Source organism: Hyla sarda, unplaced genomic scaffold (genome assembly GCF_029499605.1).
Source record: "Hyla sarda isolate aHylSar1 unplaced genomic scaffold, aHylSar1.hap1 scaffold_197, whole genome shotgun sequence".
NCBI lineage: Eukaryota > Metazoa > Chordata > Amphibia > Anura > Hylidae > Hyla > Hyla sarda.
In genome coordinates this window covers 206,390-220,203 of record NW_026608627.1, presented here as the reverse complement: position 1 = coordinate 220,203, position 13,814 = coordinate 206,390, and the positions used below count along the sequence as shown (strand labels likewise).

The window sequence follows — 13,814 nt, the reverse complement described above, 5'->3', positions numbered from 1 at the left end:
CTGCAGATGCCTCCTTGGCTGTCCCCAAACGGTATCAAACCAACACCCACGGGAAGCTGTAAGCATAGAGGACATGCCTGCACCCCATTGGACTTACCTGTGTGGGTTAAATCCGGGTTATTTGACAACCTATGGCGGTGATGGTTCTGCTCAGGCAGAGCAGTGCTGATGCTCCTCATAAAGCTGTCGCTGCTGTGAAGGTTCTAGGTGACATCACAATCCCTATGGTTACATACACGACAAAGCTGGGTTGTTGTTGTTTACACTCTGCAAGGCCTGTGGAAGTGAGTGACATCATAGCACTGTAGTTCTGAGGGTTCTAGATGGATGCAACAATCTCCTGTTGCTTCTATGAAGGCCATAATAGACGACATCACCAAACAGCTCCATAGTCACATACACAGCAAAGGAGAGATGTTGTTTACACCTAGTGATGTCAGTGGTATTGAGTGACATCACAGCACAGTGCTAAGGCTCCTGGGCCTGGACACAGCAGCGGCTGCAATATCTCAACGGAGAATACGTTTATATATATGTGTGTGTGTGCGCGTATATATATATATATATATATATATATATATATATATATATATATATATTCTCCGCCGAAATCACTTTTAAACCCATTTCCACCTTTTTTTCCCTTCTCTTCCTCTTACTTTTTTTTCACGTTTTTTTACGTTTTTCTCCTTTTCGCCTCTTTTCTGGGCGTATTATTCTTCTTTTTCTTCTTTTTTTTCGTCTAATGCATACCCCATCAGTGCAGCAATGCTTATTCAATACCGCCAGCAGATGGAGACACTGGGGGATAATTTTCTAAGGATTTATACTGATTTTTCCTGTCTGAATTTGTCGCACAGAAAGTTGCAGGCCAAATATGTGTGACATTTCTGCGACTTTAGCTTCTAGAGCATTTTTACAACATTATACATAGGTGCTGAATACATAAAAAGCGACTGTTCAGCGACAGACAAGTCGCATCGGCTGAAAGTAGGCCAGAATGTCAGTCCATGTTGGAGCAGGTTTAGATACAGTCTAAAGCATAGATCTCAAAGTCTGTGCACAGAATTTAGCAAGGGCCTCGCACCTTCTGATGCATCAGGTAGGTGCACTATAGCATAGCCTAACCCTCTGTACTTTGGTCTATATTGATGCGGGACATAGACAGCCAGCTGATGACCAATCCATTAGTGCAATGGATGGCTGGAAGCATTTGTCTTTGCCTTTGCAATACCACAGAAGCAATGCATGGTCAATGTACAGCAATGACACACCTGTGTGAACAGCCAGGAGACCCCCCCATGTTATGTTACATAGTTACATAGTTAGTACGGTCGAAAAAAGACATATGTCCATCAAGTTCAACCAGGGAATTAAGGGGTAGGGGTGTGGCGCGATATTGGGGAAGGGATGAGATTTTATATTTCTTCATAAGCATTAATCTTATTTTGTCAATTAGGAACATTCAGCACCCACCCGCTATCAAGGCAGCTGCCTATCATGTCATGCCCTACCTGCACAGGTGTGCTGGCTACTCAAATGATCCAATTAAGGAGGCCATTTAGTCAGCAGCAGCAGAAGTCCTGTGCCTGGACGCTCCAACAGCGGCCAGACACAAGCAGAAGCAGCAGAAGCAGCAGCAGCACCACCTTTTGTTTTTTGGCTGCAGCAGCAGCAGCAGCAGCAGCAAGGCCCACAGGGCTGGCTAGCTGGCTAGCCAGCAAGCAGGTAGCAATGAAAGTAGGAATCTTTCTTTTTAACCCTGTAAGGGGGTGGTGCACTGTACCCGAAGATACTGCCATATCGGGTCAATGCATAGGGCGACGGAAGCAAGCTTCGAAATCGGCCCCCGTTCTCAAAAATCCATTTAATATATGGTCCCCAGATAGGGGACGTATCAGATATTAAACTGATAAGAACAGATACTACACTTGATCTTAGCCAAAAGGCCGAGAAGCGATAACCGTGAAAGGGGCGGGCCCAACAAGGTCCCCTTCATGGGCACTATCACTGCTTGCTGTCAGGGAGGCTGCCAGACAATTTTCCATGCACACTCTGGGCTGGGGGGCAGTCAACCACCAGTACACACAGCAGAACCTAAACCCATACCATTATTGCTAAGCAGCAAGACAGGGGCCCATTGCACTCCCACGGGGCCTTTTTAAATGCAATCCATAACCCGGATTTGCCAGGAACCCTTCTTACTCCTCCTACTTGCATGTGACACTGGGCTTAGGATCTGCATAGGAAACACACACACAAGCACACACCTACCTTTGTTGCCTGCAGATGCCTCCTTGGCTGTCCCCAAACGGTATCAAACCAACACCCACGGGAAGCTGTAAGCATAGAGGACATGCCTGCACCCCATTGGACTTACCTGTGTGGGTTAAATCCGGGTTATTTGACAACCTATGGCGGTGATGGTTCTGCTCAGGCAGAGCAGTGCTGATGCTCCTCATAAAGCTGTCGCTGCTGTGAAGGTTCTAGGTGACATCACAATCCCTATGGTTACATACACGACAAAGCTGGGTTGTTGTTGTTTACACTCTGCAAGGCCTGTGGAAGTGAGTGACATCATAGCACTGTAGTTCTGAGGGTTCTAGATGGATGCAACAATCTCCTGTTGCTTCTATGAAGGCCATAATAGACGACATCACCAAACAGCTCCATAGTCACATACACAGCAAAGGAGAGATGTTGTTTACACCTAGTGATGTCAGTGGTATTGAGTGACATCACAGCACAGTGCTAAGGCTCCTGGGCCTGGACACAGCAGCGGCTGCAATATCTCAACGGAGAATACGTTTATATATATGTGTGTGTGTGCGCGTATATATATATATATATATATATATATATATATATATATATATTTCTCCGCCGAAATCACTTTTAAACCCATTTCCACCTTTTTTTCCCTTCTCTTCCTCTTACTTTTTTTTCACGTTTTTTTACGTTTTTCTCCTTTTCGCCTCTTTTCTGGGCGTATTATTCTTCTTTTTCTTCTTTTTTTTCGTCTAATGCATACCCCATCAGTGCAGCAATGCTTATTCAATACCGCCAGCAGATGGAGACACTGGGGGATAATTTTCTAAGGATTTATACTGATTTTTCCTGTCTGAATTTGTCGCACAGAAAGTTGCAGGCCAAATATGTGTGACATTTCTGCGACTTTAGCTTCTAGAGCATTTTTACAACATTATACATAGGTGCTGAATACATAAAAAGCGACTGTTCAGCGACAGACAAGTCGCATCGGCTGAAAGTAGGCCAGAATGTCAGTCCATGTTGGAGCAGGTTTAGATACAGTCTAAAGCATAGATCTCAAAGTCTGTGCACAGAATTTAGCAAGGGCCTCGCACCTTCTGATGCATCAGGTAGGTGCACTATAGCATAGCCTAACCCTCTGTACTTTGGTCTATATTGATGCGGGACATAGACAGCCAGCTGATGACCAATCCATTAGTGCAATGGATGGCTGGAAGCATTTGTCTTTGCCTTTGCAATACCACAGAAGCAATGCATGGTCAATGTACAGCAATGACACACCTGTGTGAACAGCCAGGAGACCCCCCCATGTTATGTTACATAGTTACATAGTTAGTACGGTCGAAAAAAGACATATGTCCATCAAGTTCAACCAGGGAATTAAGGGGTAGGGGTGTGGCGCGATATTGGGGAAGGGATGAGATTTTATATTTCTTCATAAGCATTAATCTTATTTTGTCAATTAGGAACATTCAGCACCCACCCGCTATCAAGGCAGCTGCCTATCATGTCATGCCCTACCTGCACAGGTGTGCTGGCTACTCAAATGATCCAATTAAGGAGGCCATTTAGTCAGCAGCAGCAGAAGTCCTGTGCCTGGACGCTCCAACAGCGGCCAGACACAAGCAGAAGCAGCAGAAGCAGCAGCAGCACCACCTTTTGTTTTTTGGCTGCAGCAGCAGCAGCAGCAGCAGCAAGGCCCACAGGGCTGGCTAGCTGGCTAGCCAGCAAGCAGGTAGCAATGAAAGTAGGAATCTTTCTTTTTAACCCTGTAAGGGGGTGGTGCACTGTACCCGAAGATACTGCCATATCGGGTCAATGCATAGGGCGACGGAAGCAAGCTTCGAAATCGGCCCCCGTTCTCAAAAATCCATTTAATATATGGTCCCCAGATAGGGGACGTATCAGATATTAAACTGATAAGAACAGATACTACACTTGATCTTAGCCAAAAGGCCGAGAAGCGATAACCGTGAAAGGGGCGGGCCCAACAAGGTCCCCTTCATGGGCACTATCACTGCTTGCTGTCAGGGAGGCTGCCAGACAATTTTCCATGCACACTCTGGGCTGGGGGGCAGTCAACCACCAGTACACACAGCAGAACCTAAACCCATACCATTATTGCTAAGCAGCAAGACAGGGGCCCATTGCACTCCCACGGGGCCTTTTTAAATGCAATCCATAACCCGGATTTGCCAGGAACCCTTCTTACTCCTCCTACTTGCATGTGACACTGGGCTTAGGATCTGCATAGGAAACACACACACAAGCACACACCTACCTTTGTTGCCTGCAGATGCCTCCTTGGCTGTCCCCAAACGGTATCAAACCAACACCCACGGGAAGCTGTAAGCATAGAGGACATGCCTGCACCCCATTGGACTTACCTGTGTGGGTTAAATCCGGGTTATTTGACAACCTATGGCGGTGATGGTTCTGCTCAGGCAGAGCAGTGCTGATGCTCCTCATAAAGCTGTCGCTGCTGTGAAGGTTCTAGGTGACATCACAATCCCTATGGTTACATACACGACAAAGCTGGGTTGTTGTTGTTTACACTCTGCAAGGCCTGTGGAAGTGAGTGACATCATAGCACTGTAGTTCTGAGGGTTCTAGATGGATGCAACAATCTCCTGTTGCTTCTATGAAGGCCATAATAGACGACATCACCAAACAGCTCCATAGTCACATACACAGCAAAGGAGAGATGTTGTTTACACCTAGTGATGTCAGTGGTATTGAGTGACATCACAGCACAGTGCTAAGGCTCCTGGGCCTGGACACAGCAGCGGCTGCAATATCTCAACGGAGAATACGTTTATATATATGTGTGTGTGTGCGCGTATATATATATATATATATATATATATATATATATATATATATATATTTCTCCGCCGAAATCACTTTTAAACCCATTTCCACCTTTTTTTCCCTTCTCTTCCTCTTACTTTTTTTTCACGTTTTTTTACGTTTTTCTCCTTTTCGCCTCTTTTCTGGGCGTATTATTCTTCTTTTTCTTCTTTTTTTTCGTCTAATGCATACCCCATCAGTGCAGCAATGCTTATTCAATACCGCCAGCAGATGGAGACACTGGGGGATAATTTTCTAAGGATTTATACTGATTTTTCCTGTCTGAATTTGTCGCACAGAAAGTTGCAGGCCAAATATGTGTGACATTTCTGCGACTTTAGCTTCTAGAGCATTTTTACAACATTATACATAGGTGCTGAATACATAAAAAGCGACTGTTCAGCGACAGACAAGTCGCATCGGCTGAAAGTAGGCCAGAATGTCAGTCCATGTTGGAGCAGGTTTAGATACAGTCTAAAGCATAGATCTCAAAGTCTGTGCACAGAATTTAGCAAGGGCCTCGCACCTTCTGATGCATCAGGTAGGTGCACTATAGCATAGCCTAACCCTCTGTACTTTGGTCTATATTGATGCGGGACATAGACAGCCAGCTGATGACCAATCCATTAGTGCAATGGATGGCTGGAAGCATTTGTCTTTGCCTTTGCAATACCACAGAAGCAATGCATGGTCAATGTACAGCAATGACACACCTGTGTGAACAGCCAGGAGACCCCCCCATGTTATGTTACATAGTTACATAGTTAGTACGGTCGAAAAAAGACATATGTCCATCAAGTTCAACCAGGGAATTAAGGGGTAGGGGTGTGGCGCGATATTGGGGAAGGGATGAGATTTTATATTTCTTCATAAGCATTAATCTTATTTTGTCAATTAGGAACATTCAGCACCCACCCGCTATCAAGGCAGCTGCCTATCATGTCATGCCCTACCTGCACAGGTGTGCTGGCTACTCAAATGATCCAATTAAGGAGGCCATTTAGTCAGCAGCAGCAGAAGTCCTGTGCCTGGACGCTCCAACAGCGGCCAGACACAAGCAGAAGCAGCAGAAGCAGCAGCAGCACCACCTTTTGTTTTTTGGCTGCAGCAGCAGCAGCAGCAGCAGCAAGGCCCACAGGGCTGGCTAGCTGGCTAGCCAGCAAGCAGGTAGCAATGAAAGTAGGAATCTTTCTTTTTAACCCTGTAAGGGGGTGGTGCACTGTACCCGAAGATACTGCCATATCGGGTCAATGCATAGGGCGACGGAAGCAAGCTTCGAAATCGGCCCCCGTTCTCAAAAATCCATTTAATATATGGTCCCCAGATAGGGGACGTATCAGATATTAAACTGATAAGAACAGATACTACACTTGATCTTAGCCAAAAGGCCGAGAAGCGATAACCGTGAAAGGGGCGGGCCCAACAAGGTCCCCTTCATGGGCACTATCACTGCTTGCTGTCAGGGAGGCTGCCAGACAATTTTCCATGCACACTCTGGGCTGGGGGGCAGTCAACCACCAGTACACACAGCAGAACCTAAACCCATACCATTATTGCTAAGCAGCAAGACAGGGGCCCATTGCACTCCCACGGGGCCTTTTTAAATGCAATCCATAACCCGGATTTGCCAGGAACCCTTCTTACTCCTCCTACTTGCATGTGACACTGGGCTTAGGATCTGCATAGGAAACACACACACAAGCACACACCTACCTTTGTTGCCTGCAGATGCCTCCTTGGCTGTCCCCAAACGGTATCAAACCAACACCCACGGGAAGCTGTAAGCATAGAGGACATGCCTGCACCCCATTGGACTTACCTGTGTGGGTTAAATCCGGGTTATTTGACAACCTATGGCGGTGATGGTTCTGCTCAGGCAGAGCAGTGCTGATGCTCCTCATAAAGCTGTCGCTGCTGTGAAGGTTCTAGGTGACATCACAATCCCTATGGTTACATACACGACAAAGCTGGGTTGTTGTTGTTTACACTCTGCAAGGCCTGTGGAAGTGAGTGACATCATAGCACTGTAGTTCTGAGGGTTCTAGATGGATGCAACAATCTCCTGTTGCTTCTATGAAGGCCATAATAGACGACATCACCAAACAGCTCCATAGTCACATACACAGCAAAGGAGAGATGTTGTTTACACCTAGTGATGTCAGTGGTATTGAGTGACATCACAGCACAGTGCTAAGGCTCCTGGGCCTGGACACAGCAGCGGCTGCAATATCTCAACGGAGAATACGTTTATATATATGTGTGTGTGTGCGCGTATATATATATATATAGTATATATATATATATATATATATATATATATATTTCTCCGCCGAAATCACTTTTAAACCCATTTCCACCTTTTTTTCCCTTCTCTTCCTCTTACTTTTTTTTCACGTTTTTTTACGTTTTTCTCCTTTTCGCCTCTTTTCTGGGCGTATTATTCTTCTTTTTCTTCTTTTTTTTCGTCTAATGCATACCCCATCAGTGCAGCAATGCTTATTCAATACCGCCAGCAGATGGAGACACTGGGGGATAATTTTCTAAGGATTTATACTGATTTTTCCTGTCTGAATTTGTCGCACAGAAAGTTGCAGGCCAAATATGTGTGACATTTCTGCGACTTTAGCTTCTAGAGCATTTTTACAACATTATACATAGGTGCTGAATACATAAAAAGCGACTGTTCAGCGACAGACAAGTCGCATCGGCTGAAAGTAGGCCAGAATGTCAGTCCATGTTGGAGCAGGTTTAGATACAGTCTAAAGCATAGATCTCAAAGTCTGTGCACAGAATTTAGCAAGGGCCTCGCACCTTCTGATGCATCAGGTAGGTGCACTATAGCATAGCCTAACCCTCTGTACTTTGGTCTATATTGATGCGGGACATAGACAGCCAGCTGATGACCAATCCATTAGTGCAATGGATGGCTGGAAGCATTTGTCTTTGCCTTTGCAATACCACAGAAGCAATGCATGGTCAATGTACAGCAATGACACACCTGTGTGAACAGCCAGGAGACCCCCCCATGTTATGTTACATAGTTACATAGTTAGTACGGTCGAAAAAAGACATATGTCCATCAAGTTCAACCAGGGAATTAAGGGGTAGGGGTGTGGCGCGATATTGGGGAAGGGATGAGATTTTATATTTCTTCATAAGCATTAATCTTATTTTGTCAATTAGGAACATTCAGCACCCACCCGCTATCAAGGCAGCTGCCTATCATGTCATGCCCTACCTGCACAGGTGTGCTGGCTACTCAAATGATCCAATTAAGGAGGCCATTTAGTCAGCAGCAGCAGAAGTCCTGTGCCTGGACGCTCCAACAGCGGCCAGACACAAGCAGAAGCAGCAGAAGCAGCAGCAGCACCACCTTTTGTTTTTTGGCTGCAGCAGCAGCAGCAGCAGCAGCAAGGCCCACAGGGCTGGCTAGTGGCTAGCCAGCAAGCAGGTAGCAATGAAAGTAGGAATCTTTCTTTTTAACCCTGTAAGGGGGTGGTGCACTGTACCCGAAGATACTGCCATATCGGGTCAATGCATAGGGCGACGGAAGCAAGCTTCGAAATCGGCCCCCGTTCTCAAAAATCCATTTAATATATGGTCCCCAGATAGGGGACGTATCAGATATTAAACTGATAAGAACAGATACTACACTTGATCTTAGCCAAAAGGCCGAGAAGCGATAACCGTGAAAGGGGCGGGCCCAACAAGGTCCCCTTCATGGGCACTATCACTGCTTGCTGTCAGGGAGGCTGCCAGACAATTTTCCATGCACACTCTGGGCTGGGGGCAGTCAACCACCAGTACACACAGCAGAACCTAAACCCATACCATTATTGCTAAGCAGCAAGACAGGGGCCCATTGCACTCCCACGGGGCCTTTTTAAATGCAATCCATAACCCGGATTTGCCAGGAACCCTTCTTACTCCTCCTACTTGCATGTGACACTGGGCTTAGGATCTGCATAGGAAACACACACACAAGCACACACCTACCTTTGTTGCCTGCAGATGCCTCCTTGGCTGTCCCCAAACGGTATCAAACCAACACCCACGGGAAGCTGTAAGCATAGAGGACATGCCTGCACCCCATTGGACTTACCTGTGTGGGTTAAATCCGGGTTATTTGACAACCTATGGCGGTGATGGTTCTGCTCAGGCAGAGCAGTGCTGATGCTCCTCATAAAGCTGTCGCTGCTGTGAAGGTTCTAGGTGACATCACAATCCCTATGGTTACATACACGACAAAGCTGGGTTGTTGTTGTTTACACTCTGCAAGGCCTGTGGAAGTGAGTGACATCATAGCACTGTAGTTCTGAGGGTTCTAGATGGATGCAACAATCTCCTGTTGCTTCTATGAAGGCCATAATAGACGACATCACCAAACAGCTCCATAGTCACATACACAGCAAAGGAGAGATGTTGTTTACACCTAGTGATGTCAGTGGTATTGAGTGACATCACAGCACAGTGCTAAGGCTCCTGGGCCTGGACACAGCAGCGGCTGCAATATCTCAACGGAGAATACGTTTATATATATGTGTGTGTGTGCGCGTATATATATATATATATATATATATATATATATATATATATATATTTCTCCGCCGAAATCACTTTTAAACCCATTTCCACCTTTTTTTCCCTTCTCTTCCTCTTACTTTTTTTTCACGTTTTTTTACGTTTTTCTCCTTTTCGCCTCTTTTCTGGGCGTATTATTCTTCTTTTTCTTCTTTTTTTTCGTCTAATGCATACCCCATCAGTGCAGCAATGCTTATTCAATACCGCCAGCAGATGGAGACACTGGGGGATAATTTTCTAAGGATTTATACTGATTTTTCCTGTCTGAATTTGTCGCACAGAAAGTTGCAGGCCAAATATGTGTGACATTTCTGCGACTTTAGCTTCTAGAGCATTTTTACAACATTATACATAGGTGCTGAATACATAAAAAGCGACTGTTCAGCGACAGACAAGTCGCATCGGCTGAAAGTAGGCCAGAATGTCAGTCCATGTTGGAGCAGGTTTAGATACAGTCTAAAGCATAGATCTCAAAGTCTGTGCACAGAATTTAGCAAGGGCCTCGCACCTTCTGATGCATCAGGTAGGTGCACTATAGCATAGCCTAACCCTCTGTACTTTGGTCTATATTGATGCGGGACATAGACAGCCAGCTGATGACCAATCCATTAGTGCAATGGATGGCTGGAAGCATTTGTCTTTGCCTTTGCAATACCACAGAAGCAATGCATGGTCAATGTACAGCAATGACACACCTGTGTGAACAGCCAGGAGACCCCCCCATGTTATGTTACATAGTTACATAGTTAGTACGGTCGAAAAAAGACATATGTCCATCAAGTTCAACCAGGGAATTAAGGGGTAGGGGTGTGGCGCGATATTGGGGAAGGGATGAGATTTTATATTTCTTCATAAGCATTAATCTTATTTTGTCAATTAGGAACATTCAGCACCCACCCGCTATCAAGGCAGCTGCCTATCATGTCATGCCCTACCTGCACAGGTGTGCTGGCTACTCAAATGATCCAATTAAGGAGGCCATTTAGTCAGCAGCAGCAGAAGTCCTGTGCCTGGACGCTCCAACAGCGGCCAGACACAAGCAGAAGCAGCAGAAGCAGCAGCAGCACCACCTTTTGTTTTTTGGCTGCAGCAGCAGCAGCAGCAGCAGCAGCAAGGCCCACAGGGCTGGCTAGCTGGCTAGCCAGCAAGCAGGTAGCAATGAAAGTAGGAATCTTTCTTTTTAACCCTGTAAGGGGGTGGTGCACTGTACCCGAAGATACTGCCATATCGGGTCAATGCATAGGGCGACGGAAGCAAGCTTCGAAATCGGCCCCCGTTCTCAAAAATCCATTTAATATATGGTCCCCAGATAGGGGACGTATCAGATATTAAACTGATAAGAACAGATACTACACTTGATCTTAGCCAAAAGGCCGAGAAGCGATAACCGTGAAAGGGGCGGGCCCAACAAGGTCCCCTTCATGGGCACTATCACTGCTTGCTGTCAGGGAGGCTGCCAGACAATTTTCCATGCACACTCTGGGCTGGGGGGCAGTCAACCACCAGTACACACAGCAGAACCTAAACCCATACCATTATTGCTAAGCAGCAAGACAGGGGCCCATTGCACTCCCCACGGGGCCTTTTTAAATGCAATCCATAACCCGGATTTGCCAGGAACCCTTCTTACTCCTCCTACTTGCATGTGACACTGGGCTTAGGATCTGCATAGGAAACACACACACAAGCACACACCTACCTTTGTTGCCTGCAGATGCCTCCTTGGCTGTCCCCAAACGGTATCAAACCAACACCCACGGGAAGCTGTAAGCATAGAGGACATGCCTGCACCCCATTGGACTTACCTGTGTGGGTTAAATCCGGGTTATTTGACAACCTATGGCGGTGATGGTTCTGCTCAGGCAGAGCAGTGCTGATGCTCCTCATAAAGCTGTCGCTGCTGTGAAGGTTCTAGGTGACATCACAATCCCTATGGTTACATACACGACAAAGCTGGGTTGTTGTTGTTTACACTCTGCAAGGCCTGTGGAAGTGAGTGACATCATAGCACTGTAGTTCTGAGGGTTCTAGATGGATGCAACAATCTCCTGTTGCTTCTATGAAGGCCATAATAGACGACATCACCAAACAGCTCCATAGTCACATACACAGCAAAGGAGAGATGTTGTTTACACCTAGTGATGTCAGTGGTATTGAGTGACATCACAGCACAGTGCTAAGGCTCCTGGGCCTGGACACAGCAGCGGCTGCAATATCTCAACGGAGAATACGTTTATATATATGTGTGTGTGTGCGCGTATATATATATATATATATATATATATATATATATATATATATATATTTCTCCGCCGAAATCACTTTTAAACCCATTTCCACCTTTTTTTCCCTTCTCTTCCTCTTACTTTTTTTTCACGTTTTTTTACGTTTTTCTCCTTTTCGCCTCTTTTCTGGGCGTATTATTCTTCTTTTTCTTCTTTTTTTTCGTCTAATGCATACCCCATCAGTGCAGCAATGCTTATTCAATACCGCCAGCAGATGGAGACACTGGGGGATAATTTTCTAAGGATTTATACTGATTTTTCCTGTCTGAATTTGTCGCACAGAAAGTTGCAGGCCAAATATGTGTGACATTTCTGCGACTTTAGCTTCTAGAGCATTTTTACAACATTATACATAGGTGCTGAATACATAAAAAGCGACTGTTCAGCGACAGACAAGTCGCATCGGCTGAAAGTAGGCCAGAATGTCAGTCCATGTTGGAGCAGGTTTAGATACAGTCTAAAGCATAGATCTCAAAGTCTGTGCACAGAATTTAGCAAGGGCCTCGCACCTTCTGATGCATCAGGTAGGTGCACTATAGCATAGCCTAACCCTCTGTACTTTGGTCTATATTGATGCGGGACATAGACAGCCAGCTGATGACCAATCCATTAGTGCAATGGATGGCTGGAAGCATTTGTCTTTGCCTTTGCAATACCACAGAAGCAATGCATGGTCAATGTACAGCAATGACACACCTGTGTGAAACAGCCAGGAGACCCCCCCATGTTATGTTACATAGTTACATAGTTAGTACGGTCGAAAAAAGACATATGTCCATCAAGTTCAACCAGGGAATTAAGGGGTAGGGGTGTGGCGCGATATTGGGGAAGGGATGAGATTTTATATTTCTTCATAAGCATTAATCTTATTTTGTCAATTAGGAACATTCAGCACCCACCCGCTATCAAGGCAGCTGCCTATCATGTCATGCCCTACCTGCACAGGTGTGCTGGCTACTCAAATGATCCAATTAAGGAGGCCATTTAGTCAGCAGCAGCAGAAGTCCTGTGCCTGGACGCTCCAACAGCGGCCAGACACAAGCAGAAGCAGCAGAAGCAGCAGCAGCACCACCTTTTGTTTTTTGGCTGCAGCAGCAGCAGCAGCAGCAGCAGCAAGGCCCACAGGGCTGGCTAGCTGGCTAGCCAGCAAGCAGGTAGCAATGAAAGTAGGAATCTTTCTTTTTAACCCTGTAAGGGGGTGGTGCACTGTACCCGAAGATACTGCCATATCGGGTCAATGCATAGGGCGACGGAAGCAAGCTTCGAAATCGGCCCCCGTTCTCAAAAATCCATTTAATATATGGTCCCCAGATAGGGGACGTATCAGATATTAAACTGATAAGAACAGATACTACACTTGATCTTAGCCAAAAGGCCGAGAAGCGATAACCGTGAAAGGGGCGGGCCCAACAAGGTCCCCTTCATGGGCACTATCACTGCTTGCTGTCAGGGAGGCTGCCAGACAATTTTCCATGCACACTCTGGGCTGGGGGGCAGTCAACCACCAGTACACACAGCAGAACCTAAACCCATACCATTATTGCTAAGCAGCAAGACAGGGGCCCATTGCACTCCCACGGGGCCTTTTTAAATGCAATCCATAACCCGGATTTGCCAGGAACCCTTCTTACTCCTCCTACTTGCATGTGACACTGGGCTTAGGATCTGCATAGGAAACACACACACAAGCACACACCTACCTTTGTTGCCTGCAGATGCCTCCTTGGCTGTCCCCAAACGGTATCAAACCAACACCCACGGGAAGCTGTAAGCATAGAGGACATGCCTGCACCCCATTGGACTTACCTGTGTGGGTTAAATCCGGGT

At 46.1% G+C, this 13,814-nt stretch overlaps 6 non-coding genes across 6 annotated transcripts; all 6 read right to left on the bottom strand.

Moving 5' to 3' along the window:
• Positions 1 to 1,770: 1,770 nt before the first annotated feature.
• LOC130316877 (U2 spliceosomal RNA) lies at positions 1,771 to 1,961 on the bottom strand. Its single transcript, XR_008864086.1, has one exon. It is a non-coding gene; the product is annotated as a U2 spliceosomal RNA (small nuclear RNA).
• Positions 1,962 to 4,048: 2,087 nt separating this feature from the next.
• LOC130316876 (U2 spliceosomal RNA) lies at positions 4,049 to 4,239 on the bottom strand. The gene has a single exon (XR_008864085.1). It is a non-coding gene; the product is annotated as a U2 spliceosomal RNA (small nuclear RNA).
• A 2,091-nt stretch (positions 4,240 to 6,330) lies between these two features.
• On the bottom strand, positions 6,331 to 6,521 carry LOC130316875 (U2 spliceosomal RNA). The gene has a single exon (XR_008864084.1). It is a non-coding gene; the product is annotated as a U2 spliceosomal RNA (small nuclear RNA).
• Positions 6,522 to 8,614: 2,093 nt separating this feature from the next.
• On the bottom strand, positions 8,615 to 8,805 carry LOC130316874 (U2 spliceosomal RNA). The gene has a single exon (XR_008864083.1). It is a non-coding gene; the product is annotated as a U2 spliceosomal RNA (small nuclear RNA).
• Positions 8,806 to 10,896: 2,091 nt separating this feature from the next.
• Positions 10,897 to 11,087, bottom strand: LOC130316873 (U2 spliceosomal RNA). The gene has a single exon (XR_008864082.1). It is a non-coding gene; the product is annotated as a U2 spliceosomal RNA (small nuclear RNA).
• Positions 11,088 to 13,183: 2,096 nt separating this feature from the next.
• Positions 13,184 to 13,374, bottom strand: LOC130316872 (U2 spliceosomal RNA). The gene has a single exon (XR_008864081.1). It is a non-coding gene; the product is annotated as a U2 spliceosomal RNA (small nuclear RNA).
• Positions 13,375 to 13,814: the final 440 nt, after the last annotated feature.